Source organism: Rhinolophus sinicus, linkage group LG14 (genome assembly GCF_036562045.2).
Source record: "Rhinolophus sinicus isolate RSC01 linkage group LG14, ASM3656204v1, whole genome shotgun sequence".
NCBI lineage: Eukaryota > Metazoa > Chordata > Mammalia > Chiroptera > Rhinolophidae > Rhinolophus > Rhinolophus sinicus.
Genome location: NC_133763.1, coordinates 9,353,569 through 9,365,979, shown reverse-complemented (window position 1 = coordinate 9,365,979; position 12,411 = coordinate 9,353,569). Strand labels below are relative to the sequence as shown.

The following is a 12,411-nucleotide window of genomic DNA, read 5'->3' as shown; positions in this document are numbered from 1 at the left end:
AACGTATCACCTTCTATCTTTTACTGTATTGTTTACTTTCATTTCTTATGATTACTGTTTACTGTGTCTTGCCTCCCACCCACCCTCACTGCAGAATACAAGCTTTACAAGGGTTGAGAACTTTGTTTTGATCGCTGCATATCTCCAGAATCTAGAACATTCCTGACACAGAGTGGGCGCTCAGTAAATATTAGCGAAATGAATGAATTATTTCAATTTATTTCATTTTCAGAGTTTATTGAGTTGACAAAAATAAAACTAAACATCAAAATAACTTCCACCCCCAAGAAGTAATACATGTCATAGAATTTCAAAATCATGATTCCTTCCATTTCCAGAATATTATTATAGACTTTAGAAATTATACACAGAATAATCCATTTATTTATTGTTTCACAACAACATTTGCTTCCCAATTTCTCCAAACCAGAGACTCTAAATTGAATATGTCTAAAATCAAATATTCAAGTTGATCAGTGTCTTGGCCTTTGCAATTACCTTCAATACTGGTTAAGCTCCGCTATGCCTCAAATCATGTTCCTTTCTTGCTATAGACACTTCATCTCTTTCTGCCTCTCTGTACTCGTATCAGTGTTTGCATATCTTAGTAATTCTGGGTGTTAGAGACTTGCCAATATTTACCCTTATAAATTGTAAACTCTTCTGCAAGTTGGAGGCACTGCATCTTTGAGTAGGGTTTGGCTCTCCTATTGTTTCATTATCCAAAAATAAAGGACATATTTTTCATATTTAGCTTCTTACTTAGAGAAGGTATTGTGTAGCAGGCTTTTGTGGTGATAATTATGATGCAGAGATCCACAGGTCACAGCTTGTATCTTCCTTTCAACAAACAGAACATAGGGTATCACCTGGTCTACGGGCACTCTTGTTGGTCCAAGTTTCCAGCTAATCAGGATTTGGATTTGGCAGGAATAGCATCCCTGAGTGAGTGTTTTCAGAGTGCCTGGAGCTTTTGCATTCAAGGGAATGTTACCATGGAGAAAGTCCTCCATCCACTGATGTGATCGGTAGGATTCTGGAAAAGATTAAACAAGCCACCACTGCATAATTCCATTGTTTATTTATATACCTCAGAGAATGGTTTTAGAACTGCTCTTATTACCGAAGGGTGCCTATTCAGAGATGCTGCCTAGTGAGAGATACATTTTGAATAACTAGTTATAGACGATCTCATCCCAAATCTTCCAGAATTAATTTTTTATCATTTATTTTGAACTGATTTGCCTAGGAACACAACTATGCATCAAGAACAGGGCCAGGGTTGGGATGACATGTGAACAAGTCTCTGTGACCTCAAGGGCTTGCAGGCCAGAGTTGGGGATGGGATAAATAAACAAGAAAATGTACTTCAAACACCATCACGTGGTGTGGAAGAGGGACGTGCTGAGTACCTTAAGCCAGGTTTGGTTTGCCATAGGAGACTAGCAGATGGCAGGTCGTCAAGGTGACAGCACGTCCAGTGTGACAGGGAGACTGCCAGCAGTTCCATTGTGGTGGGTGGCTGTTAGGTAGGGAGTGAAGGAGACGGGGCTACAGGGGTGGAGATGGGGCTTCAGAGGGAAAGTTCTGCCTATTGTACAAAGGCATCAGAACTCTATTTGACCATAAGGAAAGTCACGAAAGGTTGTATGCAGGGGAGCGACACCATCAAATGTGCCCTTTTGAAAGGTCATGCTTCTGGAGAGGTGGAAGAATTTTGAATGGTTAAAAAAAATAAATAAAAGGCAGGAGGCCGAGAGACATATTCTGACGGGCTATCCTTCTAGATAATGCTGGTGACCTAAAAAATAGTTATAGACAAGATAATGGGGGGAAATAGAATACAAGCTGGATATGTGAATTGGTGGTGCCATTCAACAAGCCTGGGAACATTACAAGACTTCATGAAATCAGTTTGGGAGACTTTAAAAAGTTTGAATTATTGGTGGGATGACGGAATAGATACCCATCTTCCTTTTGTCAGTTTCACCTTTCTTAGTCTTGTTAAAATTCCAAGCAAGAGAGAAAAAACATAATTTCTTTATTTCAGAGGCAACCTTGTAAACAATTGAAACAATCGGTTTCTTGAATATAGGGTGGTGCTTGTCCATAAAAGCATCTGAACCTAGTGTTTTCTTTGTAAGGGAATTTTAACTATTAATTCAATTTCTTTAATGCCTATGTGTATTTTCAGATTTTCTATTTCTTCTTCAATTTTTTGGTAAATAACAGTTTTCTAGAAATATATAAATTTCAATTAGCTTTGCAAAATTCTTGGATTAAATGGTTTTAAAATATTATTTAATTGCTTTTTAACCTCTGCTGGATCCATGGCTATGTATGCTTTGTCATTTCTAAAGTTATTTGTCTTTCTTTACTGCTCCATATCATCATAGATTTGTATTTTATTCATTTTTCAAAAAACAAAAAACAGTTTTTTATAGGCTGATTTTTTTATAATTATCTTTATTTCTCATTACAGTGAATTTTAAATCTCAATTTCTAAAAACACTTTGAAGTTATCCTATACATGGTGCGAAGTGCTAGTTTTATCTCTGTTTTCTCTGTATAAGTAATGCTGCCCAATTATAGACTAGTATCCTTTTATAGTTATTTCAAGGGTTGGAAAAGTTGTTAGTAGATTGAATGCAAATATTTATAGTACAAATTATCTGTAGTATAATCATCTTCCATGCAGCCTGTAATAATCTTGACAAATTTAGGTAAGTTCTTAGACTAATTCAAAACTCCTAAATATCATTTTTTGAATAAATATTTACCTGTCATAGAGATGTTTCTCTCTATAGTACTGGGAACTTAATAATAACCATATATGTTTTAACACACATAGAGGTATGCTTCTTTTGTTATAGTAAGTGTCACTGCTCTATATTAGTGCTGCACAGCATGAAAAAATGCATGAGATGAGAATATTTATTGAAAGTAGATGTTTGAGGATAACTATTTTGAGATTGTTACAACATATCATCATCCGCATTAATAGTGGTTGTGTCTGAATCAGAGAGAACATTACCAATCATACAGCTATCACTAAAAATTATTTTAAAAAACATTTAAATATTTTATGGTTTTACATTCATTATTCATATTTTTGTATATATTTAAATATCATGCTCTAATCATGACTCACTAGTTTAGTTTCTTCATTATATAGTCTCAAGTGTTATACTGTTGTAGGTTGTTCTCATTATTTTAGCTCAAATATTTACATTGAAGGATCTCTCTCTTTTTTTTTTTTTAGTTCCCTAAAGTGTATGGTAACTTCAATTAGTATTCTTGAGTTTTATAAAATGTAGAAAATAAGACAGGCACACAAATAATTACAAGGGTTACAACTGGTAATTTTCTACCTTATGCACAAAACAACGTAATTTCCTTTCTGTTTTGCCTGGAAAAACAGGAAAGATAGGACATGTTACTGTATTTTATATAATATTTCTAAGATATAAGTGTATCGTAGGTGAAAGTACTCTGTATTTCTCAGCTTAATTTACTTTATCACTAAAATCTGATTATAATCAACTGATTGATTAAGGATTACTCAACATGTAAATGAACAATGAAAGTCATTTTATGTTTTATTCTATATCTATAAAGTATTTTTTCAAAACACATAGAATCATTTTCCATTTCTGCAACATATTGAAAATTACAAAATTTATATGCACAAAGTCATTTGATAAGTTGAGAAAACAATTTTTTCTGTGAAATTAACACGTTAGTCTTATCAGAAAGGAAAAAAATGAGGTGGCAAATGTGGATATGTGAATTTAAGATCCCCGAATATGTTCTTTTATACAAAGTAGGCCCTCTTTGCCCAAGACAAAACATACAAATTAAACTCCCTGGGATTAAACAAGACATGTAGGAGATTTTTAAAAATACATTAGATGGGATAAAAAGAAAATTAGACATTTCAGAAAAGATTGGTGAATTTAAAAACATAGCAATAGAAAGTATCAAAGAATTTTAAAAGCCTCAAAAAAATGAACAGAGCATTTGTGAGCTGTGCAGCAACTTAAAGTGGCCTGTTATCATGTAATTGGAGTCACAGAAGGGGAGGGAAGAAAGTAGAGGGCACAGAAAAGTATTTGAAGAACTAGCAGCCCCAAAATGCCATCGCCCTAGGAGCACTCAGCCTGACAGAGCACTGGAAGTGCCTGTGAAAGGCTCAGCTAACGCACCAACTTAGGGGTCGTGCTCTGTGCAGTTTCCCAGGATGCAGCTCACACACTGAAGCAACGGATGACATAGGGCGTGGAGGTAGGATCCGTGCATCTCACCATCATTCCCGGTGTCCCATTAGCAAAAGCTGTGTTTCTCATTTCCATTGGAGGTTATACAAATTAGAGTGTTGTTCGGTAAATATTCACTCCTTGCTCTCCCCTAGCCCACCCACACATACTCCATGGAAGGGTATAACCTAAAGCTAGATTGCTGCCATTCACTTTGAGAGCCTCATACCGGTCGACCAGAAAGCAATTACGCTGGCCAAGCAGTCAGCCCTATAATCATGATGAGCTAAGGTTGATGCTACACAACCAGGCCAAGAAGAAGTATGCATGAAACACGACAGAGTCACCAGGTCGTCTCGTGGTGCTTCCATGTGCATTATAACAGCAAGCAGGCGATTGCCACAAACAACGGCTGATAAAGGCAAGATACCCAAAGGCTCAGAGTCCTCGGGGATAAAGGTCTGTGTTCATCCACCAGGCGAACAAACTCAACTAGAGTGGCCGATGGAGTCAAAAATAAAGAATCTATAGAACGGGTGGTAAAAAAGGCAGATAATGGAATATCACGATGGCTCCTCTGGAGCAACTGCAAAAGTAGGGACTGTAGATTTTCCAATGAACCCTCTGTCCTAAGCCATTGTTTTTGTTTTTAAGAGGGATTTTGACCACCTAGAAGAGCCAGTGACAGACTGAAATTAATGCGAAGCATGAAAGGATAAAAGAAGTAGACTGGTGTGAGTGGTTTCGGTCCACCCGAAATCCCATGATTGGTGTCCTTATACGAGGACGGAGAGGAAGATTTGAGACACAAAGAGGGTGAGGAAAGCAGCTACGTGAAGGCAGAAGAAGAGGTTGACGTTATGCTGCCACAAACCAGGAAACACCTGGAGTCACCAACAGCTGGAGGAGGAGAGGAAGGATTCTTCTCGAAAGCCTTTGGACAGGCCGTGGCCCTGTGAGCACCTTGGTTTCAGACTGCTAACCTCCAGAACTGGAAGAAAATTAATTTTGTGCTCTTTTAAGCCACCAAGCTTGTGGCAATTTGTTGCAGCAGCCCTAGGAACCTAGTACAGGGGGGAAGAAGTCGAACAAGCTAGAATTGCAAATACTTGGAAATAGCTTGATCTCTGATATAATTTATAAAATAGGGATAGTAACTGGTCACAGTGATTTCTTCTAGCCCAGAACATTCATGGATCTATAAAGCTATGCACCAAGTTGTTATCAGCTGTGTTTTGAAGGAACTAAGGAAAGCTGAGCAAGATGCAATTCTGATGTGCTCCCTTAGCCATGCCCCCCCCCCCCCCCATGTATGGGTTGAGCATAGTCCCTGGGTCAATCTTTCCTCCCATAATGGAAATAGAAAAGTTTCCTTTGCTTTGTTCTGTGAAGTACATGTGGGCAATTGCCCTCAACAATTCAGCAAAGACTATTTGCTTCACAATAGTTAACACAATTTTTAAATATACAGGATAAAGAAATAGATTTCATTTTAGTCTTAATGCAACAGAGATCGAAGAAAATGGAAAATTCCAATGAGTGTAATTCAAGTATAAAGTACATACAGAAATTAATTTAATAAGCAAATCTGCCTCCAGCCTTAACATTAGGTTTCAATTCTGCAGGTAGAATAATTAGGTTAAAAAAAATCATTTTTATTCACAAACATCTTTGGTTCTTAATTTTGTTAACCAAGCAGGAAAGCTGGAGGGAAAAGATTATTTTACTGGTTCTTAGGCAGAGATATACCATGACCAGGTTCAGACTTTGCCTCTCAGAAATTCAAATACAGAGAAAAACATACAGATGTTCCGGAGTTTTCTAAAACATCAGTATTCAGGCATGACATGAATTCACTTGCTTAGACGTGATTTTATCAAGTACCCATTTTTGCTATCCACGATCATTCCTGGGTGAGCTCACCCAGTTTCAAGCCTTTAAATGCCATATTCCAGCTGACAATTCCCAAATTTACGTCTCCAGCGCAGACTTCTGCCCTGGGCACCAGACTCACACACACATCCACTGCCAGTTGACCTCTCCACATACATGTTGAATAAACGTCTCAAACTTAACACGTCCCAAACTGCTGATGTCCTGCTCACGCCTGCTGCAAGGCTCCCTCTCCATTTCCATTAGCAGCGCCTCCGTTCCGGTGACGGTTTTCCTCCTCACACCTCACACCTAATCCTTCGTGCGGTTCAGTTGTCTCTCCCTTCGGAATGCATCCCGGCTCTGATCACCCCCACCACTTCCACCCTAGTCCAGTTCCATCACCCCGACCTGACAGGTGGGCGCCCACCTTTGCTTCCCCCACCTACACCCTCCCCATGTAAGTCTCAAGTAACTGCAGGAAAGATCATTTTAAAACTTAAGTTAGATCGTGCTATTTCTTCGCTCAAAATCCTATAGTTCCTTTCCTTCCCACTCAGAGCGAAAGGCCCCCTCTTACCTACACATGGCTCCTCCTAAGGCTTTGGCTACTGCTGTTCCCTCACCTGGAATGGTCTTCCCACTCTCTCCACCTCCTGCGTGTCGTTGCTGGAACGTCACCTTCTCACCTAGGGCTTCCTTGGCCACTTCTGTCCATCTGTGTTCTCTGAGAAGTAGACACCAAGAAGTGAGTGGGAGTACAAGGATTTTAGGGGAAACACCTGTGAAGGAGACTCAGCAGTGAGCTGAGGAAGGCTGAGAGAATCATGAGATGGTGAGGCAAGTCCGCCCTGAGGGAAGGAAGTTTGGTGGGAGTGTCGGCGACTGCTATCTTGTGGGGCAGAGGCCTCTGCAGCATCTTGCTGCAACACTGGGGTGCCGATTTTTATTAGGACAGAGTGGGCTATATCTGCAAGCCCACAGATTCTGGTGGAAGAGGGGTGGTAAGGCCAACATCCTCAGGGGCATCCAGAAAGATGTCCCCCTTCCATATTTCAGCATCCCCTGACCTCTGCATACCAGACCTGCCTTGGCTGAGCTTTCAGACACCCCGGTAACAGTGGGGTCTTCAGCCTGCTTTCAACTGCGTCGGCCCTGCCACTATAGGAAATAAAAGCCTCTGTAAGCTACCAAAGAGGCCCTGAGACTGTCACACTGTTGACAGTCATATTTTGTTATTATCGTTCTGTAGGGTGTGAATATGACTGACCAGCACTGATATCTCTATAGGCACTGCTCCCCCAATATTTAACAAAGCCTACGTATCGCACCTGCCACAGCCTTCCCATTCCCACCAGGACATGGCACCAGGTCACCACGGGTGGCGGTGGCATCTTCAGCAGTGGAAGTGCTGCCTTGTGTCAGGGACTATCTGTGTCCCACCTACCAACCAGCACAGACAGCGCCCTCCCCCTGTTCCTGGGCAGGGGGCAAGCCAGGCCCAAGTGCCCACCTGACTGCCTGCCTGTTTCCTTGGACCAACAGTGGTCCCGGTCTCCCAAGAGGCGGACACCAAGTGAGATGAAATGTGCATGGATTTTATTAGGGGAAATTCCTATGATGCAAGAGCGACTCTAGTGAAGGGGGAAGGGAAGGAAGGTTGGATGGAAGCATCCTAGGCCACCATGCCGGAAGGTTCCCCAAAGCCCTCAGTGAGTCCTCAAGCCAAAGGAGTTCCATGTGTCCCAGGACTGGGCCTGCCTTGGTGTAGCCGCTGGAGCCCTTGACCTGCATGGAAGGCAGAATGTCCCCCCAAAGATGTCCACATCCTCATCCTTGAAACTGTACATTTGACACTGCATAGCAAAACAGGGATTTTGCTCAGGTTAGAGACCTGGAAGTAAGGTGATTATTCTGGATTCACATTAATTCTTAAAACCCAAAAACTTCTCTGGCTAAAGGCAGAAGAGGTGCGACAGAAGGGTAAGTCAGAGAGATGCAAAGCATGAGAAGGACGTGCTGTGCTGTGGCAGGGGTGCAGGTGGTCTCTGGAGCTGAGGGAAGCTCCAGCTGACAGCCAGCAAGGAAATGAGGACTTCAGTCCTACACCTGCAAGGACCTGATTCTGCCAAAGACCCGTGTGAGCTGGGCATGGAATTCTCCAGAGCCTACAGATAAGAGTGCAGGCCTGCCTTTGTCTTGATTTCAGCCCCGTGAGCTCCAGAGCAGAGCCAAGCCCACCCAGGCTTCTGACCTACAGAAACCGTGAGATATTAATAGTAAGGTTGCACTGTTTTGAGCTGCAAGGTTTGGGGTAACGTGGTACAGCAGCAATAGCAAACCAAGACACACTCCCTGTAGCTGGAGGTCTGCAAGGCCCCTTCTCCAGGTCTTCACGTCACCCTTTATAAAGGCATAGCCCAGCCCTTTCCTCCCTAGCCCTTGGCTATTATTCTCCATAGCACGTACCACTTTCTAATGGTCTATATCATTTCCTGGTTGGTTTGTTTAAGGCCTGTGACCTTCCACAAAGACAAGAATTTTCATGTGTGCCCACTGCTGGGCCTCTAACAGTGCCTGGAGCATAATAAAATGCTTTTTTAAAATTGCATGAATGAATGACTGCTAAGACTGCCCATTCCATTTGGTATGGAGTGAGGCACGACGCAATTGAATGCACAGTTGGGTGAAGAAATCCAAGAATAGAATGTAAAGCTATAAAAAAATGAGTATTCGCTCCATTGATCTGCTCTCTTCTTACCGTGTGTGGTCACAGATCATCGGAGGAGCAGCATGTCCTATGGGCAAGATCCCAGCTTCATTAGAAATTTGCTGCAAATTAGGGACACCAGCTACACGTCTCTCAAGGATACGGCTCACGCCTTGGTTATCCTGCAGCTGCCCACTTGGTCCAGGAAAGCTGGTAAACCCTGACTTTGCTATTTTATAGTTTACAAATCCCATGGACACCTGCAATCTGGTTATTCTGGTGAGAGCATTCCTCTGATACAAGTTCCAACTTAGAGTTAAACTGAGGCTCCGAAAAGTAGTCATTTGCTAAAAGGCATGCAAATAATTAGAAGCAGAGCCTGCACTCAAACCCACGGTTTTCAATTTCCAATTCCAGGCTCCTCACATCATGACATGCGGCTTTTCGGCTTGATTGGTTTAAAAATGATGAATGAATAAGAAGGTTTGAAATGCAGAAATTGGTTTAAGAGATCTAATTGTGGAGAGTGAGAAGATTTTGAGAAGAGAAAACAAATGAGAGCATAATACATTTAGGAAGAGTACCAAAAAGCTTTATTTTTGAACATGCCTGAAAACAGACCTCATGCATTAAATATATACACAATCACTGGTGATTCACCCATATATTTCATTAACCTGGATGTGACCCTGGGAAAATTCTAATGAAAACCACGATTTCTAGATGCTCTTTTTTCAGTGCGTTGAGTACAAAATAAGGGGAGATTCATCAGCTTTGCTGAAGTCAGAACGTCTTAAATTATCATCTCTCCTCCAGCCCTGGGTGGCTTTCACCTGACTAGAGAAGACATCAGGTAAAGATGGCAAGGCTTTCCTCGTATCCCATACTGACGGCTACCCAGTTTTTCTTCTAAAATGGAGGCTGCCATGATTGTTCCTCTATTATGAATGAGTTAAAAAAAAAAAAAAAAAAAAAAAAAAAAAAAAAAACGGGGTAGGGGGAGAATATAAAAGTAATATTTAGTCATTTTGGAAAATTAGAAAAATACAGTTAGAAAACTATGGGCCAAATATGCCACCCTGCAGAGTTGCTGCCTATTAACATTTTAGTATACCTCTAATTCATTTTTGTGGGTTTTTGCGCATTATAAATAAAACGTTGTAAACAAAATTGAAGTACTTTAAATTCTCCCTCCCCAGATCTGTGTTTCTCTGCAGAGCCAACCACTTTCAAAAATGTGACACACATCTTTCACGTCAATATTTCAGGTTTTTGTTATATATACATTTCATTATTTATGTTTGTGTTTCTAAATGTTTATATAAATGCTACCATACTGTTCTAAATCTCTCAACTCAGTTTTTTTCACTCAACCTATTTTTCAATCTATCCTTATTGTCAAAAGTGAATGTGTTGCTCATGAATTTTAACTGCTAGATAACATTTTATTACATGACTAGACCACTATTTATTGCCTCTGAATAACACTTAACATTTAGTTCTTTTCAATTTTTTTTCTCTTATGTTTAAAAACACTACAATGGATATTCTTAAAAATGTGACTTCCTGGAGCCCATTTGCAAGAATTTCTGTGGACAATACTTTTAGAGGAAATAGTTCTGGATTATAAGGTATGCACAGCTTAAATTTCACTTGATATTGCCAAATTACTCTCCCTGTAATGAATGGCTGTACCAATTCACCAGCAGCATGTGAGAGGTCTTTTCTTCCCATGCCAGCCAACATTTAGTGTGTGTGTACACACATACACATATATTATGGATATGAATGTTGTCTTTATGTTTCAAACATATTCTTTCAATCTGACATTTGCCTTTTAAACTGGCTTAGCACAGACATTTTGACTAGTCAGATTTATCAATCTTTTCCTCTAAGAGTTTTGCTGTTACGTCTTATCCGGAAAAGCCTTCTCTTGACAGTCATTGTATTGGGTATTCACTATTTGCCCTTCCAGATCACCCTACGCTCTTCTCCACCCTGCTCTGAAAAGCCGACCTCTGGAGACAGGGTCCACCAGGCTCCCTTGTTCCCTAGCCTCCAGTTGGGTTTGGCCCATGGGAGGCATCTGCAGGAGATTAAGAGGCAGGAAGTGGGAAAAGTTGAGGTATTTATAATCCTGACTTACTGTATTTTGCCATGTATAATGCGTTCCTGTGTATTATATAACGTGCACCCACGTCTTTGGCCCAAACTTTCAGGGAAATGATCTTTCGTTTTAATTTTTTAATTCAAATTTTTATTTGTTTATATTTAGGTACTTGTTTTTTGTATTATAAAGAAATTTTAGCATTTATTTTTTAACATAGTATAGTACAAGAAATCCTATGGAACAAATAATTATAAAACACAAGAACAGATACAAGAAATTTTATGTATCGTAACACATTTACAATATTTACGCATCGTAGAAGGCCAAGGACTCTTTGTTGTTGCAAGTTTGCTGTCCCAAGTTCAACAAAACCGATGATGGTATTCCAGGATATTATTTTGCATACGGATATCATTATTGATCTCTCGAGTTACACTTTTAACTCATAATCACAAGTAAAAGAATTAAAAACATTTATATAGATACGGAATTAGTACTACCCATGTATAATGAGCATCTTTATTTTTCCCCTCACAAATTTGGGCAAAACATACAGTACACATTATACACAGCAAAATACAGTATCCCCTGCTGTGTGAAGATTTAGCAGTGATTGCATTCCTCTGTCCTCCCTTTCAGAGGCTCTTTTCTGCAGCCCTGGGTTTCCCCTAACAATTGCCTTCCCATTACCCTTCAAGCATAATGATTTTACCAGTTACCACTGGCTGCTGTTGCCAGCCCCAGAATGCTTTCTCATCCCATATTCGTTTCCCTTCATTGTCTCCACACCTTTATAAGTAGTCCAGTCATTAAACTCTCTTCAATTACCACTTTTGAGTGACCGCCTGTTTCCTACCTGGATCCTCACCAATATAGTCATCACTATAGTCTCAAATATATTACTCTAATAATTTCCAGTGTTTCTTTAGAATTTGCTTATGTATAGGGTATGAGGTCAGGAACTACATTTTTTTCCCATATGGAAAGCCGTGTGTCCACACCATTTATTGACTAGTCCAGGCTTTGCCCACTCACTTACAATGCCACCTTTACCACACACCAAAGTAGCACAAATACTTCTGTCTGTTTCTAAGTTATTTATTCAGTTGCACAGAGGCAAGACACTTAACCTCTCCATGCAGATAGTTCTAGTACACCTTCATAGTGTTGTTGTGAGAATTCAGTGAGTTAATACTTATCTGTTACAGGGCACATAAGAAGAGCTAAACATTTTCAGCTGTTATTGTTTTCATAAGTACTTGTAGATCTTTGCATAAATCCTGCCTAATTTTAATGACTCCAGCTTTGTAATTAATGTTGATATCTGCTAGGCCAAGTCATTTTTCCTGTTTTCTTTTACATTAAAAATTTCTTAAATATGTTAAGCATTTTTCCTTTAAAATTATGACATAAGCATTTTCCCATGTCATTAAAAATTGTTTTTAACCAACATTGCATAATAT

General features: G+C 40.0%; 1 long non-coding RNA gene across 4 annotated transcripts in view; it reads right to left on the bottom strand.

The window, feature by feature from the left end:
• Positions 1-233: 233 nt before the first annotated feature.
• Positions 234-12,411, bottom strand: part of LOC141568473 (uncharacterized) — a 36,362-nt gene continuing 24,184 nt past the window's right edge. For 3 of the 4 annotated variants that reach the window (XR_012491616.1, XR_012491618.1, XR_012491614.1), the window contains 2 exons: positions 6,755-6,855; positions 3,655-5,320 (listed from right to left, as the gene is read on the bottom strand). This is a non-coding gene — a long non-coding RNA (uncharacterized LOC141568473). Of the gene's footprint in view, positions 1,037-3,654; positions 5,321-6,754; positions 6,856-12,411 lie in introns of those variants that run through there. The other variant, XR_012491617.1, reaches the window with a different exon arrangement.